At 38.8% G+C, this 22,059-nt stretch overlaps 1 non-coding gene across 1 annotated transcript; it reads right to left on the bottom strand.

Moving 5' to 3' along the window:
* Positions 1 to 6,136: 6,136 nt before the first annotated feature.
* Positions 6,137 to 6,218, bottom strand: trnas-cga. The gene has a single exon. It is a non-coding gene; the product is annotated as a tRNA-Ser (tRNA).
* Positions 6,219 to 22,059: the final 15,841 nt, after the last annotated feature.

Genomic DNA, 22,059 nt, shown 5'->3' with positions numbered 1-22,059 from the left:
TCTGAATCAGAGAAAATATTTCTGTTTTTTCCATTTGGCAGAATTTTGGCTATATCTGTGACTCGGAAATCAAAATGTCCTTATATGGGATTGTCAGGGAGTTTACTCATGCTAATTACAGAAAAAGAAAAAAATGGCTTCATATGACTTATGACTACTCGTATGCTGACATGACTTTTTTGTAAAAACATTTCCCAAGAATAAAATACACTAGTTTCTAGGAACATTTTGATCAACAAGGCCCAATGGTTGTTTTTTTTTTTTTTCAAATATACAACAGACACATTCTATGCAGAAACACTGCGTAGCCTAGCCTACAGTGCTAATGAAACAACTTCTTTCTTCTCTCCCTTCTCTTCACTTTTTGAAAAAGAGACCTCCCCAAGTGCCCCCTCAGGGATTACACAGGACCAGTTGAGTATCTCAAATTTAAGAGGTGGAAACAAAAATGGATGGGTTGAGAAGACATCTTCTACCCTGAAATAAGTGACAAATCAGCCTGCCTTGAAGGCATCTATGATCTGTGATGAAAAGAAGGAAATCAAAAAGCAAGACCAGCAGCTGGCCTTCAAAATAGTTCTGTACATGAAAGGGACAAATTGAGAAGTTGGAAGGCCTGTCAAATGATTTTATTTGACAAATGATTCAGAGCTGTTGCCTTATTTAATCCAGACAGAGCCTGTTGGAAGGCACAGGCCTTTCCCATAGTCTAGACCAGGGGTCGGCAACCTTTTTGATAGTTTGAAATGTTCTTTTTAATTAGTGTGCCATATCAACATTAAGTTTAATTATGACACCAGATCAAAAAAACATTTCCAACAGACCTGGAATTTTATTCCATATGGCTACATGCATAGCAACATTTTAAAGAAACATTTTTCTCTCATAATCAGGACATTGTAATGATTATTTTAGGTCATTAACCCCACCAACCTGCCGCTCATCTTGTTCATCAGCAATAAACTTAAATAATTCTTGTAAAATTTAAATTAAACTAAATAAGACAGGCAACGCAACAGCCAATGGCTGTTCAACAGGTGATTTGGCAAGCTGAGAGGGCACTTGAACATTTCTGAACCCTTTCGCACGTACGATCACACCGGTGTGATTAGCCGTTTACGCGTGTGTTAAAACCAGTGCGATTAGAGCATTAGATTGGAGAAATTTTAGGTAATTTTAGCTTTGAGGAAACAGCGATTTAATGTTAAAAAATATAGCAAATGCTAACTGAAAACTATGAGATGCTTAATAATGCTAATGAAAACATAACGAACCATGTAACGTAACACGCGTGCTACATAGCATAAAAAATAAGTTACGTGCGAAAGGGAAAAAAAAAAAATTATAATCCTCTCTTGTGTGATTATCGCCAGTGTGCCAATGATTACGCTAAGGTTACTTTAAGGTTGCTGACCCCTGGTCTGGACCTTGGGACATATTTTATTTCTTCCAACAGCCTCACCAACAAGAAATCTTAACTTATTTATATCACCTAGTAAAAATTTCGATCTGGGTGTCTTTGTAAGCTGTAGAAGTCATAAGTGCATTTATCTTATACATTAATTTAACATTCCTTTACTAGACAGTGGCAATGTATTTGTGGGCCAAACTGATAAACTGTACCAGTGGCAAGATATCTTTAATATTTTTACATTGGTTTAATTTAACGTGGTAAATTAAACTGGTTTTAAACCCTCTTGCTTCAGTGACTGTGCAATGTGCAAACCAAAAACAAGGGCCTAAATGAATCTGAATGTCTTGTTTTGTATATAATGTACTGGATAGAGGTATTACCAAAAAAAAAAAAAAGCATCCATTTACAGGACATGGTGTAGAAATCTCTGGCTGCCTTCCTCCCATGGGGCTGTGTCCTCATATCTGTATCTACTGCAGTGAATACAGTGCTATAAATCCATCACCTTTAACATGATCAATTAGTTGTTTTTCAGAAATGTTTTTATTGCAATAAATGTGACACTCTAAAAGTGATGCATCATTAAAGTGTTGGCTTCCAGAAGGTGCAAAATGACATTTTGACTGAAGCCAGAGGTTCTTAATTGCCAAGGTGTGTTTGAGTCTTAAATGTCACATAGTCATGTAGCTATGATATCATGATGTCAGCGCTGCCTTTTTTAACAATTAATTAACAATTAATTAATGTTGTGTGTATGTGTGCGTGTGTGTAGGTGAAATGTGTTCACATATTTCTCATATATAGTCTATTGAAATGCATTAATTAATTGTAAAAGCAAGGCATCATTCTTAGTAACTTTCAGGGTTTTAACACTGCTTTAACAAAAAGTGCACAGTCTAAATTAATTTCCTTTGCCGTGTGTGATCTTCGTGAGAAGAATAGGATCGAGAACCACTGAACAACATGAATGTAGTCATTTCTTTAAGCAGCCTCTTGGATGATGGAAATAGATATGCTCTCATTCTGAAAACTTCCGTCGGAGAAGCTGAGGAAAGGACTGGCTTTGTATGCATTATTCGTCTCCGTTAGCATCTGGGAATTGCGTTCTAGTGCTGGTGCACTGAACCCGATCAGAAAGCGTGGGGGCAAAATCAAGCATGAAGAGGAGCAGATACGGCTGTATCATTTGTAGCTGTAGATTTATGATTGCAGTAATAGTGCTAGTGCCAATCTGAGGGGATCCATGAGTAGCCAATTCATTCAGTGGAAATTAGTTTCCGCATTTGAGCTAGCATTCAAGGACAAAACTGACTTCTTGCTCCTCCTCACTCAGTATCACTTCTTACACATGGCACAAATCGCTCATAAATTGTGTCAATGTTTTGCAATTGAAGACAATAAAAAAATAGTTGCACTATTTTTTTTCTGAGGGATGCAATTATATATTGTGAAAATAAATGGGGGAACTATGCTCAGACATCAAAGAGGAACTTTGGGGAAATGAAATATCCAACAGTAACACCACCAAAGCTTTTTCAGTTGTCAGTTTCTGGTTTCCCTCTTTCTTCTTAAATTGTAATTGACTGATGTCAGAAAACCACAGAAGAAATGCTCTCTTTTAGTGCATAACATTATGCCAGGCTAAAGGTGCCATTATTCTCTGCTAGCATGCTGAGCAATTAACCATCCTTATAGGCCCCTAACACCCCTCTCAGACCTCAGAGATCTCCGCATACATCACAAGGACCTCACAGACACACAGATACACAGACACACACACACACATTAATTTCAAGAGGGAATACTGAAGACATTCACTCAAAACTGTATGTAAGAATACGGTGTTACTAGATGCAGTTAAAACCCTCTTCAACTTCACAATAGTGGAACTACCACATGTCCATCCATTATAGTTCAACACAAATCATACATTTAATTGTAGATTTATTGAGCTAAAATTGAACTGTTTCCAAACTACAAACCTTAAACTGATCAAGTATGAACCTGAAAATGAAGCATAAAGTTTTATATTGAGGGAGATTTTATAAGACTTTCAAGGTCACTTTACTGGAAAAAGAGTAGTTGCCAATACAACACTTACTTGGTTTTACTTTACTTTTTTACTTGAGATGCTTATTTTAAATGCACTTCATTTCCAAATTGCTTTGATATCATCAAAATTCTACAAACCTTGTATTCAGAGAAGATGACATTTGTCATTGTATATTTGTATGACAAAAGCCTTGATTTGTACCAATCTATCTGCAAATGTTTGCTCAGTATTACCATTTCAGTGAATCTGGCCCTCTGTCTCATCTTTGGCCTGCTGTGTCTATAACAGATCCTTTATCATTCAGTACACCTGGCACAGAAGCATGCAACACTGGAACTGCCAAGGGTGTCAATTTGACATCATTTACTTAAAAGTTAAAAGTGCAGTTAATATGCCTGCTATGTAATTCAGCAGGTGTCTGTTTCAACCTGTATCCTCACAGGTGATGGAGTTTACCAAAATACTTCCCATGTAAATTATGTCCATAAAGTGCAAAGTCCTTTTTGAAACTTTGAAACATAATGCTTTATTTAAGCATTTTGCAGTGGATTGGTATGTATTAATATTCCCTGCACTATCAATATTGTGTGAAGATTAACAACTGTAAAGGTATGCATAAAACCCAGTTCTTCTGTTCTGCTACTGCATTTAAAACCTCAGTGACAACAGACCTATTTGCTTGTGTTGTACATGGCGGTATCAATCCCTTGATGGAATCCAGCTGGAGAAGATACAGCACCTGGCAGCTGTAAAAAACTCTTCCCTCCTGCCTCAACACACCAATCCAACAGCTCCTAACAAGTCCAGGACTGGACTCTTTGGGACTAATTATCATGCTATTAAAATACAAGACGCACAGGGGCATATCGAAAAGAAGTCACTTCCTGAATCTGAGGCTGCAAAGACAGAACAAAATGAATACTCTCAAAGAGAGTGAGGCAGTTTATATGTCACAATCAAGGGTAAAGTAAACTTTGTCTGTAACTTAAAGTTTTTGTAATTCCAGTGAAATTGGTGAAAAGGTGTCAGACTAACAAAGAGTGGCTCATTTCCACTAGCTGATGTATGATTCATGCATTTTGCACTGGTGCATGCATGGTCCTGTCTGTTGACATGGAGGCTCTAACAATCTATGTAGCAATCACAGTAAGACCTTGACCAGATATTCTTACCCCACTGCCTTGTTTGAAATCTGAGGGGGAATAACGAGAGGGAAAAAATACAGAAAAAACATGATTGCAGTTATCGCGATAAGTAAGACAATTGCAGTAATGCCTCTTTTTCACACCTTTCATCAGGCATACAGTGTGAGTGCTAGGCTATTAAAGGAAGCATGGTCCAGAGAGAAACAGTTTGACATTTGCTTCCTGAAATGTTCAATCACTATTTTTCTTTTCTCTCTCTCTTTTTTTTTTTTTGCAGATGGCTTGCAATTCCTGCCTGGTGCCTCCCCTCAGTCGGCGGGTCATGATGGATGGGAACAATCGTGCCGGACCATCAATCACCCGTGCTGCAGCACCAGTCCAAAAAAACATGATTACCAGGGAATGCTGCAAGGTGAGAGACTGCGGAGTTTACAATATTTATTTATTCACACCTACACCCTGCTCCCCTCCTTGTTCCCTTGAACAAGAACATTGTTTACCTGAGACTGAAGTTGCAGTCACAAGAAGTCTAGTCCATTGGTTAAAGGGCCACTGTGGGGATGGGCTTTTGCTGGTCAAAACCTGGTTCTATCTGTCAGGAAGCTCAAGCTGGGACATTCCAGAATGCATTCATTCAAAGCAAAGCATTAATTCAAGCCCACACAGAAACTTTACAAAAAAAGAACAGTGTGAAATAAAATGTTTTTAACTAATCTCAAATTTCAGACCAATCCAATTGGACATTTGTGGTTTGAAGTAAAAAGTTTACAAATGAAAACCACAGGATCTTTCAAACCTTCAAAGATGGAGGAATGGTTACCCTGCCTCACCCTAACACCATCCTCCCAGAAGAATCATTTGCAAATGTGATTTACTTGTGCTGTGCTATCAAGATATATATCAAAGTATAACATTTTTACTGCTTTAAAAGCTGAAATATGATCTAATATGTACATTCTTTTATGCTGTTTTTACACACACACACACACACACACAAAACATTCACACACATGCATCCCATCACCCATCAGGGGTCACACAGGACAGTGAGAAGTTTTATAGTGAAGACAGAAATGTGACATTGGCCAAATTATCACTTTAGCCATTTACCATAAGTTGGCAACAGTGTTGTTCTTTTCTCAGACACTGACATTTCAGATTAGTCAGGCAGGTTGATCAAAATAAATATCATTTAAAAATATCTATGCTTTAATGAGCATCCCACAAAAGTGTGAAGCTGCATCAAGTATTGAATAAACGATACGTTAATGTGGACAGGAAATTCTACAATTAATTTCACACTCAGTGGCCACGGGCAGACACCACAGCCTATCTATTTGCTTATTTACTCACTGGGATCCTGACTGACTGTTGATCAGAATCAGACTTTATTGGCCAAGCATTAGCCTACACATACAAGGAATTTGATTCTGGTTCCAATGTCCCATATGCTTGCATGCAACATCAAAGTGACAACAACAAATGCCAAACACTACTGTTACAACAAACAGACATAAGCATTATCGTCACGAACAGGATTCGAACCTGTGCGGGGAAACCCCATTGGATTTCGAGTCCAACGCCTTAACCTCTCGGCCACCGTGACACATGCAGAATTTTGGAAAATGCTGGGAAAAAAAACACAAGAAAAGAACTGCAGCTATGCAGCTGAGTCAATAAAGAAAAACTACATTCAATATAAAAAAGAAAATTATTTATAATAACCAAGGGGGATCGTACACTACGAGATCAGTCATGGAGGCACTAATATGAGTTCACCTATGGGTTAATGCAACAGCAAAGAAGAAAAGAACAAGTGGAAAGCTACACTGGACCGACTGAAGCCAACGTAATTGCCTCATATGTAATTTCTGAACAGTGCAATGAAAGGAGAACTAATAGATAAGGTGGACAGAGTATTCAGTTTCTGATCATCAGTGGAGGTGAAGTGCCAAGTTTGTCACCTCGCAGTAACACTTACACTTGGGTAAGAATAGCATGTTTGAGGTATTGATGTCCTAAATAATATGTTTCATGCTTTAGTGGTTCACAGGGAGATGGCCTCACTCATCAGGCATGCCCGTCTGCCACACACCTGGTTCCTTTCCACCAGCTGTGAAATAATGAGGTTGAACTTTAAAAAAAAAAAGAAAGTATCTGTCCAGAAGTATTCTTTTGAAATTGACTGGATTACCAGAACGACAAAGTGGAGATTTGGTAAGAATTTGAGACTCGACTTGAAACTTTGAGTCTCATTTAATCTATGAAGCCCTTAAAACTCATTTCTCTTTAGTCCCTCATAGTTTCGCTCATTTTCCCATACTATGCTACTTACACATGAAAAATATATTTCCTGAAAAGTGTCCAAGCAATGTGAAAAGAAAATTTGTTCCATGCCATATATTAATGCATCAGAAACAAACAAAAAAAATATATATATGTATATATATATATATATAATAGGATTTCACAATCCTACAGTTCCTTGGAACTTGAGAAACTTTGTGGAAAATCACAAATTTAAGTTTAGTTGGTTAACTAAGGTAGCGATACATAAATAGCTAGCTAGTTTTCAATATGATCCATCACAATATTTCAGCATTCCCCTTGCCACTCCCAAGCTTCAACATCATTACAGAGAATACGTGGGAGCTGGCAACCCTCATTCTGATAATATACTACAAATGTAGCGGTGTATCTCATTAATTAGCTATCCTTAGCTGCCTAGCTGGACTTACTTGCCTGCTGCATATCTCTGACTGTATTTACAAGGCACAACATGTTGCCCCCCTGGCATGTATCACAACCATGGCTTGAAATCATGTATGCCTGTGATCATACAATTTGTTAGAAAAATAAATGGCAAGTGGGTGATTAGCTCTCTGCCTGCAAATGAGGCTTGTCCGTGTACCTGCTAATTATCTCAGTAATGAGCACAGATGACACACAGACATACAGATGGTCATACGTGACGTATGTCTGGTAAGTGAGGTTAACAGGGAAGTTTACAGTACACCATGTGCTTTCCAACAGGGCTCTGTGATCTGCAGGTTTTCCCCCGATTCAGCTAGTCAGCAGTTTTTGGTGTGTGGCATCTTTAGTGTGAATTGCTTGATGGAGAATAGGAACTGGTTTTGCAACTCTCAGTTTGCATTTAAAAAGTATTTTTACAAGTTTATTTCAGCATGACAGGAATCCTGACCCCATTTTTTGTCCTGCTTGTTAGAATTGTAGTCAAACACATCAGCACATCACAATTTGTGGTGCTATACCATGAAATCCTCTACCCCGTACTTATTGCCTCTGGGATGTTCATGTTAAAAAGGTCTGACAGCTTTACACAGCAATTGCTCACTGGTAGGCTTAATATCTGTATTGTGGGAGCCGTGTGTTTCAGTATGAATTTTCTCCTGCTGTTTGATGTCTTCAATTTCTTCCCTCTCATTTTCTCACCGCACAGCATCTGGCTGTGGAGGCAGCAGCTTATTATTTTTTATAGCCAATCCTCAAAACTCAGTCATATAAAATCAGGTATACCATAAATTGATACTGGTTTGTACAGACAAATGTTGTTTCAGTCAGTTCTGGTTCCCTGAACTGTTTCTTACCTTCAGGAATTTATTTTCTCTCATGAACAGAGCTTGTGAGGTTCCCTCCACAGGTAATTTGTAATTACAGTAATTTTAGTGCCATGAATCTCGAATGGTGAGTCTGAATCTCGATTAAAATCAATAAAATGACAAGCGTGTGAAACCTGGGGAAAGTGTATGGAAAAACTTATAAATATTTATGAATATTAATTTTATAAAGCATTGCCTCTGCTTAAACACTTCAGTTTCAAAAGATGTAATTTTGAGCTTCACTTAAAATATTTCATTCAGTCATTAAAAAAAATCCCTCAAAATACTTTTAGACTGTCCACAATGTTCCTCATGGAGAAAAAAAAATCTGACTTGTGAAATCTGACTAATGAACCCACTATCTTTGAAGCGCTCAAATTCTGCAAACAGCTCCACCAAAGCTGTTAAGGAATGAGCCCTGGCCTCTTGCCCTTGATTGGATTCGATTGTTATTTCATGTGAGGTGTTTGTGAATTATTTAAATTTCTTGGAGAGAGCTAGTATAAACAAAAGAATACCATTTGGCAGGTGAGAAAGGTGACAGTGAAAAAAGCTAACCCAGGGTCTGAAAACATTTCCCTGTCTCTCCCCTCTTACCACAAGTGAAATTGGAGAGGCAAGAGGGAACCACTTTGATAAATGGACACATTTAAACTGCAAATATTTTGCATAGACATTTTTGGTCATCTGTCTAATATTGAGCCTTTGCTTGGCCTTGCAGTAATTGCTTTCCATTGCTAATATTTTACATACATATTAAGTATGGGAAGGAAGTGTCACCATCTGCTTTTATATAATTATAAATCTACATTACTGACAATGTTTTGGGAGCTGTCTAATTTACAATTCATTTTGAAAATGTGTAGGTCATATCTTTCAATCTTTTGGGGAGGAAGTTATCCTTGGCATAATGACTGCCTGCCTCAGCAGAGGAACGTATTAAAGGAACAGTTACATGTAACCATGCATGGACAGTACATCACTGAAATTTTGCTTGTGCACATAAGGTTATTCCCTTTGCAAAAACTGTAGGTATAGCAACATTCAGGATCAACACATCTGCTAAGTGCATGTATATTGAGAACTATCTTTTGCTGCGTTTTTACACTAGTGTTGGACAGAAATTGATGTAGGTTTATTTTCAGTTCTAAAAAACCCTATCGGCATTCAAAAAGTTGTATAAAGTTGTACAAGTAAAAAGCTTTTATTCCCCACCCAGTAGAACTATAGATGAGTAGAAACACTTGAAAAAATAGGCCTGATGAATTAACAAGTTACACTGAATAATTTAGGGCACAGTACCTCATATGTACTGCATGAGTACTATTCCAATGCAAACCCGTTTCCTGAATACTTTTGTGTAACTCATCTTACCGTTTGAAGAACATAGGACCTTTATGCATCACTTCCAAGCCTCAAATGCCAAAAATTATTAGGGTGCAACACTGAACGGCACTGAACATACTTTAAAAGGCACTGAACATACCTCTGTGCAGTCCATCATACAGAAATAAAAGAAATATGGAACTACAGCTGTCCCCCTAAACTTAGACGCCAAACAAAAATGGCACTTGTCAGAGAGGATACTATGATGCCAACAGTCACTCTAACCGAGCTACAGAAGTCAGTGACTGCAGCTGAAAATGATGTCCATTGGGTCAACAATCTCCAATCTATTGCACAAAAGGAAGAGTAGCAAGGAAGAAGCCCTTGCTGAAAAAAAAAGCATACGCTTGACTGTAAAGACTGCAGAATGTCACTTGGAAGATACTACAAAGATATGGCAGAAGGTCTTGTGGTCTGATGAGATTAAAATGGAACTTTTTGGCTCAAACACTAAGCGGTATGTGTGTTGTAAAGTTAACTGCACATCAGCCAGGAAACACCATCCCCACAGTGAAACACGCTGGTGGTAGCATTTTGTTATGGGGGTGCTTTTCAGCAGCAGGGACTGGCAATGTGGTCAGCATTGATGGGAAGATGAATGCTGCACACTTCTCTGCTAATGGAATAATAGCACTGTTGAAAAAGTACACACCAGAGGTAACATCTGTACTTGCTGTTGACTATATCACAATGAAATACTCTTGCGTATAGAGGCTCACAAAAAAGATCCAACAGCAGGATGCCAAATTCTCTGTTCGCTGTGTGTGTTCAAACCTCAAAGTTTCCTGAAAAAGAAGCACATTTCACAGTATGCTTGGATGCCAGACTTTTTCTCTCTCCAGTTATGAGCACTGTTGCCCTATTACCTTTAATGAGAAGAGCTGCAGTTGACCAGCTGTTATGGTTTGTACTTCAGTATAGCCCCAGAATCTAGCTTTTCATTATGTTCAAATAACTTTTGTCTCCTACTGGAGTGTGCTTGCTCTGAGCCAATCCCCTTGGGGCCCCTGCAGTGAAAAGGCTGGCTTTTTGCTCAAAAACGTCAAAGTCATTCACTTGAGGACTGAGGAAATATGATCTATGATATATCACTCCAGTTCCTTGGCAACAAAGTTCAGTGATGCATGGCAGAGAAAAGAATACATGATTTGTGATTGTATTCTACATGGTAACTGCATTCGATTTCATGAAAAGAGCTCATCAAGAGAAAGCTACAGTGCCTTCAAAAACCTTGATAAACTTCCAAAATCTTAAAAAAACATGATGCAAAAGCTCCTAATGACAGCTTCTTTCTCATTTGTTTCCAGCAGTACTCACAGTCCAAACTTGTACTGAATACCAAAATGGTTTTAATGGTTATGCACTGCAGGTGAGTGAAACAGGCCTAGTAAGACTCTGCAGAAGGGCTAATGGTTAGAATAATGTTTGATTTCTGCAAGAAAGAGAAATCTAGTGAAATGTACGTCATTTCAAGTACACAGTAAATAGAGGTTTTTAACCACTGTGTGACAATTTCACAGGTTATGACACAGGTGAGACTGGATTTGTTCTCTTTTGAGGCACCCTAAACATAGTCATGTTGTAGCAAGAGCCTTAAGTCAACATATTGTTTTCAGAAATTAAATTGAACTGAATATGGCCTTGTCATGAGGTCATAAACACTGTTGTACTGGGATATTGGAGATAATATTTGACCAACAACAAGTCCAAGAGAGCAATGATGGTTTGAGTAATGTTTTGATGTGACTCCAAATCAGCTGGCAAATTGGAGTACTGGAGACAGTATTTCCTCATCCCTCACAGAAGGAGTCAGACGTATGGTGAAACCTTGTGAAATGCCACTGAAGATACTGTTGCCTAATACTTGTGGACACTTTATGGGCGCTTACCTTTGAAAATGCAAATATCATGACCTGCATCTAAATGCCATTATTTGCATTATCATCTCTGGCATCTGGGGTCCAGGTTGAAATGGAATTTTTAAATGTCTGTTTTCATATGCTTTTGACAAGGACAGTCCTGATAAGACAGGTCTGAAGTCTTATGAAATATGGCATCTACATGTTCATGGTGGAGATGGCATTAATGTTTTAACGTGTTAATTTCCTCACATCAATTATTCAGCCTATCCCCATTGAATTATTCATTCTTTCAAAGCTAGCCTCAATTATGCTATGTAAACATTGTACTTGTTTTGAAGCACATGTTTATGGTGGCCTACATTTTTCTGAATTTAGATGAATCTTATTTTATTTGGTAATGCCATTGTTTCATGGTATGTTTATGAGTTTCACTATAATAAAGTTTAATCTGCTGTGTTTGATGTTTATTGACCTTGTGAAGGACTTATCTCTCATTAGATAAGGAAGGCTGTAAACAAATGGATGGAAAATTTGTTTCCTGTACAAGGTTAACTTCACACTTTCCCTCGGGGGATTGGCTGCAGAAATCTAAACTTCAGCCTCTAACAAATAGAATTGTTTCACACACATTTTTTATAAACAACATTGTCTAATTTCTATATTTAGTAGGTATGCAAAAGGCATATATATGAAAATATTTATACATGAATTTCACTTCATACTTCAGATACACATATACACATACAGTATGTGAGTTTTGTGTACACTCCTCTCCATAGTTATTTCTAACCTTGAATAAGTAGGAATAATAAGCAAGATATGGCAATTAGATATGTATTGGATATTTTTCTGCTTCAACAAATAACATAAAACTGTTATATGACCTTAATAGCATGACACAGAGAAAACCCATTGCCCACAAATAATTTATTTTGTTCTAATAAGCATGCAGGTCACATGTGTTCAGGTCCCTGTTGTTAGAATTCCACAATTACAATAAAAGAACACTTCCTGTAGTGTCTTGGGGTTCTTGCATTTCTGAGAAACTGGAAGTTATTTATACAGGTGAGGTGCCAATCTTCATTGTCCTTGATGAAGATCCACAGGGATCTAAATGTTGTCCAAATTATGGCTATGTGCAAATTAATCTATTTAGCAGCATTAGGCTAGTGTGTGGACTCCCTTTCTTTTTTCAGTGTCGTTCTTTCAGTTATGCACCTACCATCTGTCCAGTGATTGACTTACCATAATCAGTGATTATTTAATGGTATTTTTTTGGCCAGGGTGACAGGGGTGGCCATCACGCCAGGCAGTGAACTGACAAGAACACAAGCTCCCTGGAAGTTGATTTGGTCATAAGTGTTTTATTTCTCCCTGTTTTGGGGTTAGGGAAACAAACAAAACAAGCAACAATGAATGCCTTTTAACTTGTTCCAACACCAACTACAACTCCACAGCTCACTGGCACAATTGACAGCAACCACCAAAAAGACACCTATTAACACTTTTATAATAGGCCTAATAAAGGTAACAAGTCACTCCTGGGTAGATAAGCAAACAGCCTCGAGAGCACCAGTGCCTATCTGTGAGACGGCTTCTGTCCCAGGTCCTGAAACCTCCCAGGTTGTGGGAGACGGCTAACATGACCAACAGCAACGGAAAGATTACTGATGCAATTCCCCACTGGGGTGCTCCTGCTGTACCCTTGGGCAAGGTATTTAACCAGCAATGGCTTTGATAATACCCAGATGTATAAATGGATAAAACAGTAACCTACGTGAGTTGCTCTGGACAAGAGCATATGCTAAATCACTGTAATGTAATGTAAACATGATAGCCTTGCATACAGAAACTCATATCAATCACAAATAATGAATTTTATTTCAGAAAACATCACATTTATTCACAGCTTTAAATAATCTTTCAAATAATCTTCCAGCAAAAACATAACTGCAACAGCATTTTGTTTTTTGGATTTTTAGTGGAAACGTCTGGAACTATCTAGAGGCCCTTGAAATTTTCCGCTTTCCCTGGGGTAGACTAGAAAGTAACACACTGAAAAAAATTAATTTCCAGCATGCGTCATCACAGTTAAGGTCAGACTGCCCTCCAAAAACTGCAGGCAAATGGTCATTGATGTCCACAAGTTTGGACATGGCTATAAATTAATTCACAAAAAGCTTAATCTACCACTTTCCACTGTAGTGTCCATTATTAAGAAATATAGGGCTGCTAGCACAGTGGCAATCCTGTCAGGTAGAGGACGCAAGTTTATCTTCCCATCATGTGCTGTGAGAAAAGTGGTCTAGGAGGCAACCGTAAATCCAAAGGCAATGCCTGTAGCACTACATATCCTATGCTGCACATTTTCCCATCATTAATTTCATTCAGTGTGACTGCATGTCTGTATATTTGCTTGTCTTGTGCTCCACAGATTCATTTGCACATTATCACTCTAAGCCATAAGCACATTACAAAAATAGAATATCGCTGATAAAATGCTTGCAGCATACAAAAACACCAGGTTTCTGACACGCTTTCATGTAAGAATGTAGGTGTTGGAATAGCTGTGAAGTACTGTTTGTTTAATATGTGCGAGGTAATGAACAACGTTTTCACTTTATTCATACTGGAAATATCCATTAACAGTGAGACGCCACCTGTGGAAGTCACATGACTGAAAACCCAGCAGGAGAAAAGTTGTCTGACTGATGTTGCCCAATTACCATGAAAGCTGGGCTTTTGTTGATAAACAAGAGACTAGGCTTCTGTACAGAGCTGGGAGTATTTCATGAAGGAAAATGAATCAGTTATCAGTGTTTTACATTAAAAAGAAAAAAAAAACAAATTTGCGTCATACCAGGCTCCAGTACCATGGGAACACATCCAGGGTCTTAAACCTACTCCAAGAAAGACTAAGTTGGCCTGCCAGTGTGTGTCATCTGTGCTCTGTATCTTCCGTATCTTACCTTGATTACTGTCTAAGTTCTTTCATTTAGGAACCACTCCTATGTAGCCACAGGATGCTGAGAAACTACTCTATGTGTTTGTACTGTATGGTTAAAACTAGATAACTGCAACATCCTGTTGTTTGCCTGGCACCTTTATAAAGAGCCTGCCCTGAGTGCAAACTGTAAACCAGCTTAGGGCAGTGCCTGATGCCCCCAGCTGGGTGAACAGTAGGATCTGCTTTTTCGAACGATGCTAGGGGGGACTGAAAATGTATCACAATATAGGAAAGGCAGACTGTTGTCATGGCGTATAAAGCCACAGTCCCTGAAAGCAGCGCTACCTCTGTGCAATGTTCAGTTTTGAACTAGTTGTTCTAAAAGATGACATTTGACATTTTTAAAATACTGTGTATCAGAGACAAGGGGGAAAGGACAGCGATAGGGTTTGGTCAAGACCGTTATTTTTTTCTAAAGCAGCAAGGAAACTGCCAGAATAAGAGAGTTACTGAAAGAAGGAAGGCAGATTAAGAGAGACTGGAGAGAGGAAGGGAGGGGGAGAGGGATAAGATCTAGAGGGCAGGTGGTTGTTTTGTGAGGTGGGCAGGGCCTGGAAACAGTCTGAGTCAGGAGAAAGTAAAAGGGGGGGAAGGAAAAACCAGGTGAGGAATGGTGTTGGGAGGTTGGTAGGCTGCACAGCTGGGGACATGAGGTTTTTGAACATTGATTCAATTCATATTCAAAATTCAAATAAATAACAAGTAGCTTTAACTGCACTGTGCAGGTAAAATGCAGAGTCTGAAATGGAAATGGCAGCACTTTATGATGCTTAATCTCACTCACAGGAGAGTGAGGGGAATCTAAACATTTAAAATGGATGGATGACATAAAAAGGACTCTCACATGAAGCACTGCAAATAGCTCCAAAAGACACAAATGGAAATTTTTGAAGGCAAGTCTGCAATTACACTGGAAAGTCCTTCTTTACAAAAAGACATTTACCTGCATGCAGTATCTTGCTTGGCTTCGGAGTGGAGACAGGGGTACTGAGATCCTTCAGCATCGCTCTTGATAATTACAATGCATGGGCTGAATGCCCATTACAGTTTCTCAGCTGTAATATAAGGGGCATTCTGATATAACACTGTCAGTAAAAACTCTTAGAAAAAAAGAAAGAAAGGAAAAACTTCTCCCGTGCTAGATTAACTTTCCCAGATAACACCTAGTCCTGATTAATATACAGTCTAAAAATTTCACCACAGGACGCAGCATGCTGGCCAATTTCAAAGTTATCACAAATTATGGAAATTTGTATTTAAAAATTGTCAAAAATGACAGAAACACAGCACAGGCCAGCCACTGGGAAGAAGTCACATATCAAAGCCATGGCAGATGTACACTTTTCTTTTATCCAACTGTTTTCAGACCCTTCAGACTTGTTTAGTGTGTGTGTGTGTGTCTGTCTGTGAGACTTCACATACAGTCCTGACCTACAGACACTAGGCAGGCCTGTCATACGTCTTAATTTAGTGACATTTTGGCACATGCTGAAACACACACACCCAACCCTGCAGCCTTTCTGTTGTCATATCTGGCACGAGGAGGTTGCGGTTATTTTTAGACTGCGTGTATGTGAGACTGCGGATGCTGACAAGGAAGAAGTTTGATACAAGCTCAGGCTGCTTTAATTATTTCCTTTCCTCAGTGTATGCCTCACAGAAGGACACAGGCTGTCTGACACACGCAACACACCGCAAATGTGAACAGAAGTGTCAATGCGGTCTTGCTGTTCTCATAAAAGCTGCAGGAAGGAAAACTCTGACAATCAATACCTTTGATCTGAATTCCATCTCTCGGCTTCTACAGCGCAGGTTCGTCTACGAGTATGTGAATACAGTCAATAAAAAATGTTTCATTATCCCAAGCTATGTGGCTCCTGCACTCCACATCCAACCCCCAGAGCGCATGCATGTACACACACGCACACACACACACACAGTGGTTAAAGGACCACACACACAGAAAAAAAAAACAAATAAAATGTTTCTGTTCCTACTGTTAAGAAATCTTGTAAAGAAATCTGAACTGAAAATCAATATGTACAGGCACACAGTGAGACACTGTGTCTCTCCTCAGAGGGGTAGCTGGGGGCCAAGGTCACATTTTTTCTGCCACCACATCCTCTCTTGCCTCAAACGTTCAAATGATGATATAATACAGTGTCATTAAAATGAATGATATCATTTGAATACATTGTATCGTTAACAGATGCATATGGTTACCTGCCTGTTTTTAATGTACAACTATTGAGGTTGTTAATAACATTGTTTGGACAAAAACAATCCAAATCCAAATTAAAGTTGTGTGCAGATACATGCAAATGTAAATCTGTAAATATGTAATATGCATTTGAAAGTATTAACAAAATTTATCAGTTCCAATGAAAAAAAATGAACAAATCGATGTATTACAGACTTCATTAAAATGTTGTGTGGTTGTATCTTAAAATGTAAGTCATTGATACATTAATATTTCGGCTTTATACTATTGTGCTCTTGGTTTTCAATATTATGGAATTCAGCGATACATGTTTATGAATTGATTACATACTTTATCAGAAATGGCTGTAAAACACCGCCATACTTCAGTGACAGGTGTCAGCTCCCTTTAAAATCATGAATAGGATGTTTATCTTGTTGTCAGGAGATTCTGTCCCATTTGGGAGACTTAAGATCTTTTTTTTTTAATCTTCTTCCTTGGCACTCCTACGCTTCTGTAAAAGACATTATGTAAATTAACGTCTTTTAAATTGGGGTCTGTGGTGTCAGAACTGAAAGCTGCCATGGAGGAGAGGATGGACTTACCCGGATGAGCAGTGCAACTCATTCGTCATCAACACGGCTGCAACACCTCAGGTCACCTTTCTTCACTTGGCTGCCCATAATTAAAACAAAACAAACAAAAAATATCAGCCGATTTCTGTGGCCACACACTCCCATTGCAGCGTCTTGGTTTTCTGCCAGGCGTTGGTAAGACAGCGGGCCCGGCATCTATGAAGACATTCCCTCTACACTGCAGCTAACCTTGTGCTACTTTTCAGCCCGCTCCACCTCACTCTCCCCCTCAGTTTACACACAGGTAGTTAACCTTGGGGGTGTTTTTTTGGTTTGTTTGTTTACACCTCTTCTTTTTTGCAGAAACTCTGGATAACGTCTGTGTTTTGCACTTTTATTTATTAATAAAAATCCATCTTGCCCATCCATTTGAAATAAAACCACCTGTTGGCCTATCCTGAAATGGTAGCCATTCCTGGTATCGTGCCACAGGGCCTTCACAACCACCCATATAAATAACACAGAAAGCATTTAAAGTATATATATGCATTTTTTTTAATTAACAGTACTTATACAACAATGTTACACCTTCAAGATCAATTTAAAGATCAAATATATAAGACAAAGCATGTTCACATTTCCCCTTTTCCACTGGAAAAACTGGAACTATTGACATGCCAGGAACTTATTTATAAAAACAAGCCCGGTCCATCTCCACTGTCTTTCTGACATGAGAACAGTGATCCCTGGTGTCATGCTTGAAACCTGTCCATGAAGGCGCAGAATATGGAATCTTGCTGTAATGACAACATGACCTCATTGGACACAGCGCAAAATACATACTCTCACAACAGAACCGCAAAGGTTTAAATATTATATATAAAATATATAGATATTATTATACTTAATATTATTAATTGTGTTCAACCGATAAAGTATTTTTCAATAAAGACTTATCGAGTCATGCAGACCTCCAAAGGGAAAATGATTCGCACATCAGCAGTACAAGCACATGCACTTAATTACCTAGTTAGATAATAGTTATCTAATAGATGATCTAGTAAGATTTGTAATGTGTACATTACATTGATCAAAAGAGAAAATGAAATGTATAGTCATTACAAGCATATTTAAAGCTGCTGCTTAAAGTTGCCCCCACATAACATATTTTCCCTTTGTAGGTGTGTATTAGCTAATTAGCCAGCTAGACAAACAAGCAATGATCGCAGCAAACATAGCAGTGATCATTGTTAGACCCACCATTTCCTGCTACCCCCTCCTCATGAATAGATGAATACATGCAAGATTTTAAAATGCTGCTGGCTCCAGCTACACCTACCAATATTTCACTTACTTGAGAATAAATGCATGAGATTGTTACCCAGGATTGTGACTTTATTCCTGTTTTTCCTGTTTTAGACAGAGATTTAAAAAAAGATGTGAGTGAACAGGTATGGCGATAAATATATACTGTATATTTTCTTGTGTAAACTATTGATGATATCTGAACAAGAACATGCTATCTTGCAGATCACATGCATTGAAAATCACCAGCTGGTTATAGTGTTTTACACAGGTTTGCTGACTTGCCTCAGGTGTAAATGACAGAGATAAGGCGGATCAGTGGCGAATGTGGCTCCGCCGACTCCATGACAACAGGACAAAGCCCCTACCATGGAGGAGTGCTGTGCCGTTGAGAGGTGAAGGTAAGCTGAGTTCATCCAGCTCTCTGTCATGAAGATCTGCTGGACTGAGACTGAAGGCGCAGTGCCTTTCAGCGTAACATGTAGAGCTGCTGGCTCCAGGAAGCCAGCGAATGTAGAGCAATCGGTTTTAATCAGGATAAGGTTACTCCGCCTTGTCAGGAGCTCTGATCTACTCTGAGGGCAGCTGCTGCACGCTCATGACTGGCTTTTTCAAGTTGACTGCCTTTGCATTCTGCCGCTGTGATCGCAATTCCGGCCGGCTCCACAAGCGGTTTATTTTAACCACCACATTCCACAGCACTTCCGTCCTAATTGCTGTAGTTTTGGACCAGCACCCTCATCTCACATTGTCAAAGCAGCAAACTTGTGTGTTAGTGTAGACCATAGTCGTATCTTCCAGATGTAAATCTGCAGCTATGCATCTGGTGCCCACTAACAGTCAAATAATATTTGTAAAAGGAAGTCTTAATATTTGATAAGTAAAGAAAGCAGTCATTGTAGCCCAAAAAGCACGCAGGCAGCATCTCTCCACAATCAAACGTTTTTTAAAATGACAGATAATGTTACAAGAAAACACTACCATAAAAGCAGGTCTTTCTGCTTGTCTTTGAGCCCACCTTTACTTATGTACCGGCCAGCTATTGTGACATCAAAACTGAAATATTGGAGCATTTGTCTGAATCTCTTCTACCAGATGAGTGCACAAGTGTGCAGTCCATTTAATTATTGAAGCCCCTACTTTAGCTCCCTTCCTTTAAATTTCTTATTACAAAGCAAGACATCTTCCGCTTTGCCAACAGTTTGATTCTTACTGGCAAGAAAGGGACAATACACGGCCAGAAGAAATGTCCATTTGCATTTCTAATGAACAAACAAGTGTCCAGAGCATATGAAAAGAGAATTTGTGCAATATACACAGAAAATATATGTAATTAATGAGAGCTACCCTTGCTATCCATTTTACTATGTTTACACTGACTGCCACGTTGACCCTCTGGCATGAATTGCCACGTTGGCTGGAACCGCAACCTCCATTGACTCCCATGATTCATTTGAAAAATAACTGACAAGTGAGTAATGAGCAAATCTTCCCCTGCAAATGGGTGTAGTACATACTGATTATTTTTGCAATGAGCATGGATTTCACCAGGTGTATAGTCAAACCTAATGAACACTCATGGGTATAAGCCTCTCACCCACTGACAACCCTGTTGTTTTAGCCAATAAAAACACTGGATTGAGTATAGTGGTTTATTTCTGGTTTAAAAAGTCCTACTCAAACTACGCCATCCAGCTGTCTAATGCATACCTGTATGGCAGCTCTTCTTAAGAGCTTTGATTGCCACCTCTGAACTGACAGATGGGATGGCTGTGCATTCCTGTCATTTAAGAATCAGATTTGCTATTAGCGTGTTATTAGATGGCTCTGTTCTGCAGGGTATGAAATGAGAAATGTCATGGCCTACAGACGTCACCAATTGAAACTGGCAGAATGAGTGGGGTCACTGGAGCAGGGAGATGTGAGATATGTGAAATTGAAACAGCTCTGCTGCCCAGTGTACACAGCCCTTACCCATGGCCAGAATTTCATTAAGTCAAATATGTTTGTCTGGGCCTTGCCTCACACTTTTCAATTTCCTTTCACAAAAAGACCCCCACATAACATATTTTTTTCCTTCGTTGAGCTCCTTTGTCCATACAGGTTTTACCTGCATTCATATTTCTTCATTTCATGTTCATTACTTTGTGAACTTGTACTCTTATTCATATGGTACAACGTCACTGAAATTTGCAAAGCATTGTATCAACGGAAAATAACTTCTGAGTTCACAAAGGGTAGAGAGGAATGTTTTAGATTTAGATGAAATAGATTTAACACTGTTATGTTCGTTAATTAGACTTCTGAATGCTGTCAGTCAAGAGCTATTTGTGAGTATGCAGTTCAACTAAAATGTGTAGGTGTGCTCAGTTTGTGAACCATGCTCATAACAGTGAAATAAAGCAAGATCTAACATTTTCTCTGCTACTTATACAAATCAGACAAAATTGCCTTTCTTGTAGTGTACCAACATGTAGGTCATGTATGCAGTTTGAATGCTGTTTGAATGATGATGTCATATCTGTCATGAGATTATGCCTTTCGAATCAGATGTAGACTTCATAAACTGAAATGTCAAATTTTGCTTCTGTTACTGTGGGGAGATGTTGCTTGGTCAAGCAAAGCATGCTATTACCCGGGGTAAGACCAAATCTACATGCATACCTATCTACCTTTCCAAAAGCATAACACTTCTGTGTATTAACTCACAAGTCTAGGTAAGCAGCATTTTCATTGTTAAGGGAAGGGAAGTTATGAAGTTATGAGGGATTCCCTCAAGAATGCAGTGGGAGTTGCAAGGCCTTGAAAGAGAAAGGGCAAAGCCTTGTTAAATTCAAGACAGCATTTTCATTTTACCATCAAAGGCAAATAGGCCCTGGCTTTCAGGAATCTGTAGCACATATTGTCAGACCTGTGAAGAAATACCAAAAGACAAATGTGAACACCACTTACCAACAATGAAGTGGATTATCTCCAGATCAAAGATACCCTGATGGGTTCTGCTATGGAGCCCAATCTGTTTAATCACTATGTGGGGATGTAAATTTGCACTGCAACATTATTAGCAACCGAATGTCTAGTTCAGGAAAAGAGCTGTTAAATCTAACAAACACAACTTGTCCCTGATAAATACAGCATTGTATCTCAGTGAAGTGATTTTTCTCAGCTTCATTTTCACATTGCAGGAGTATAAGACCTGATATTACAGAACACACTGTGAGATCTGAGTTGAACCAGCCAAATATGGTCAACACTTTCCAAAAATGAAGCGATTTAGCGTCAGTAAAATCCCTGTGGCATACGTGTTGTAATTTCTTGATGTGTAAGGATTATAAGACAGCCATGTCTGTCTCTTGTAAACTCTTTATTGTGTGCAAATGCAGGCAGAGAGGTGCTGTCATCTGTCATGAGAGACAGGTCATTTCAAGGTACAATTAAATGTGACCCATGGGGAGATTAAGAGTGTGAGACAGTGACATTTGCTAATGCGAG

The sequence above is a fragment of the Megalops cyprinoides genome, chromosome 11 (assembly GCF_013368585.1).
Source record: "Megalops cyprinoides isolate fMegCyp1 chromosome 11, fMegCyp1.pri, whole genome shotgun sequence".
Lineage (NCBI taxonomy): Eukaryota > Metazoa > Chordata > Actinopteri > Elopiformes > Megalopidae > Megalops > Megalops cyprinoides.
Note: the sequence above shows the minus strand (reverse complement) of the source record. Positions and strands in the feature narration are given on the sequence as shown.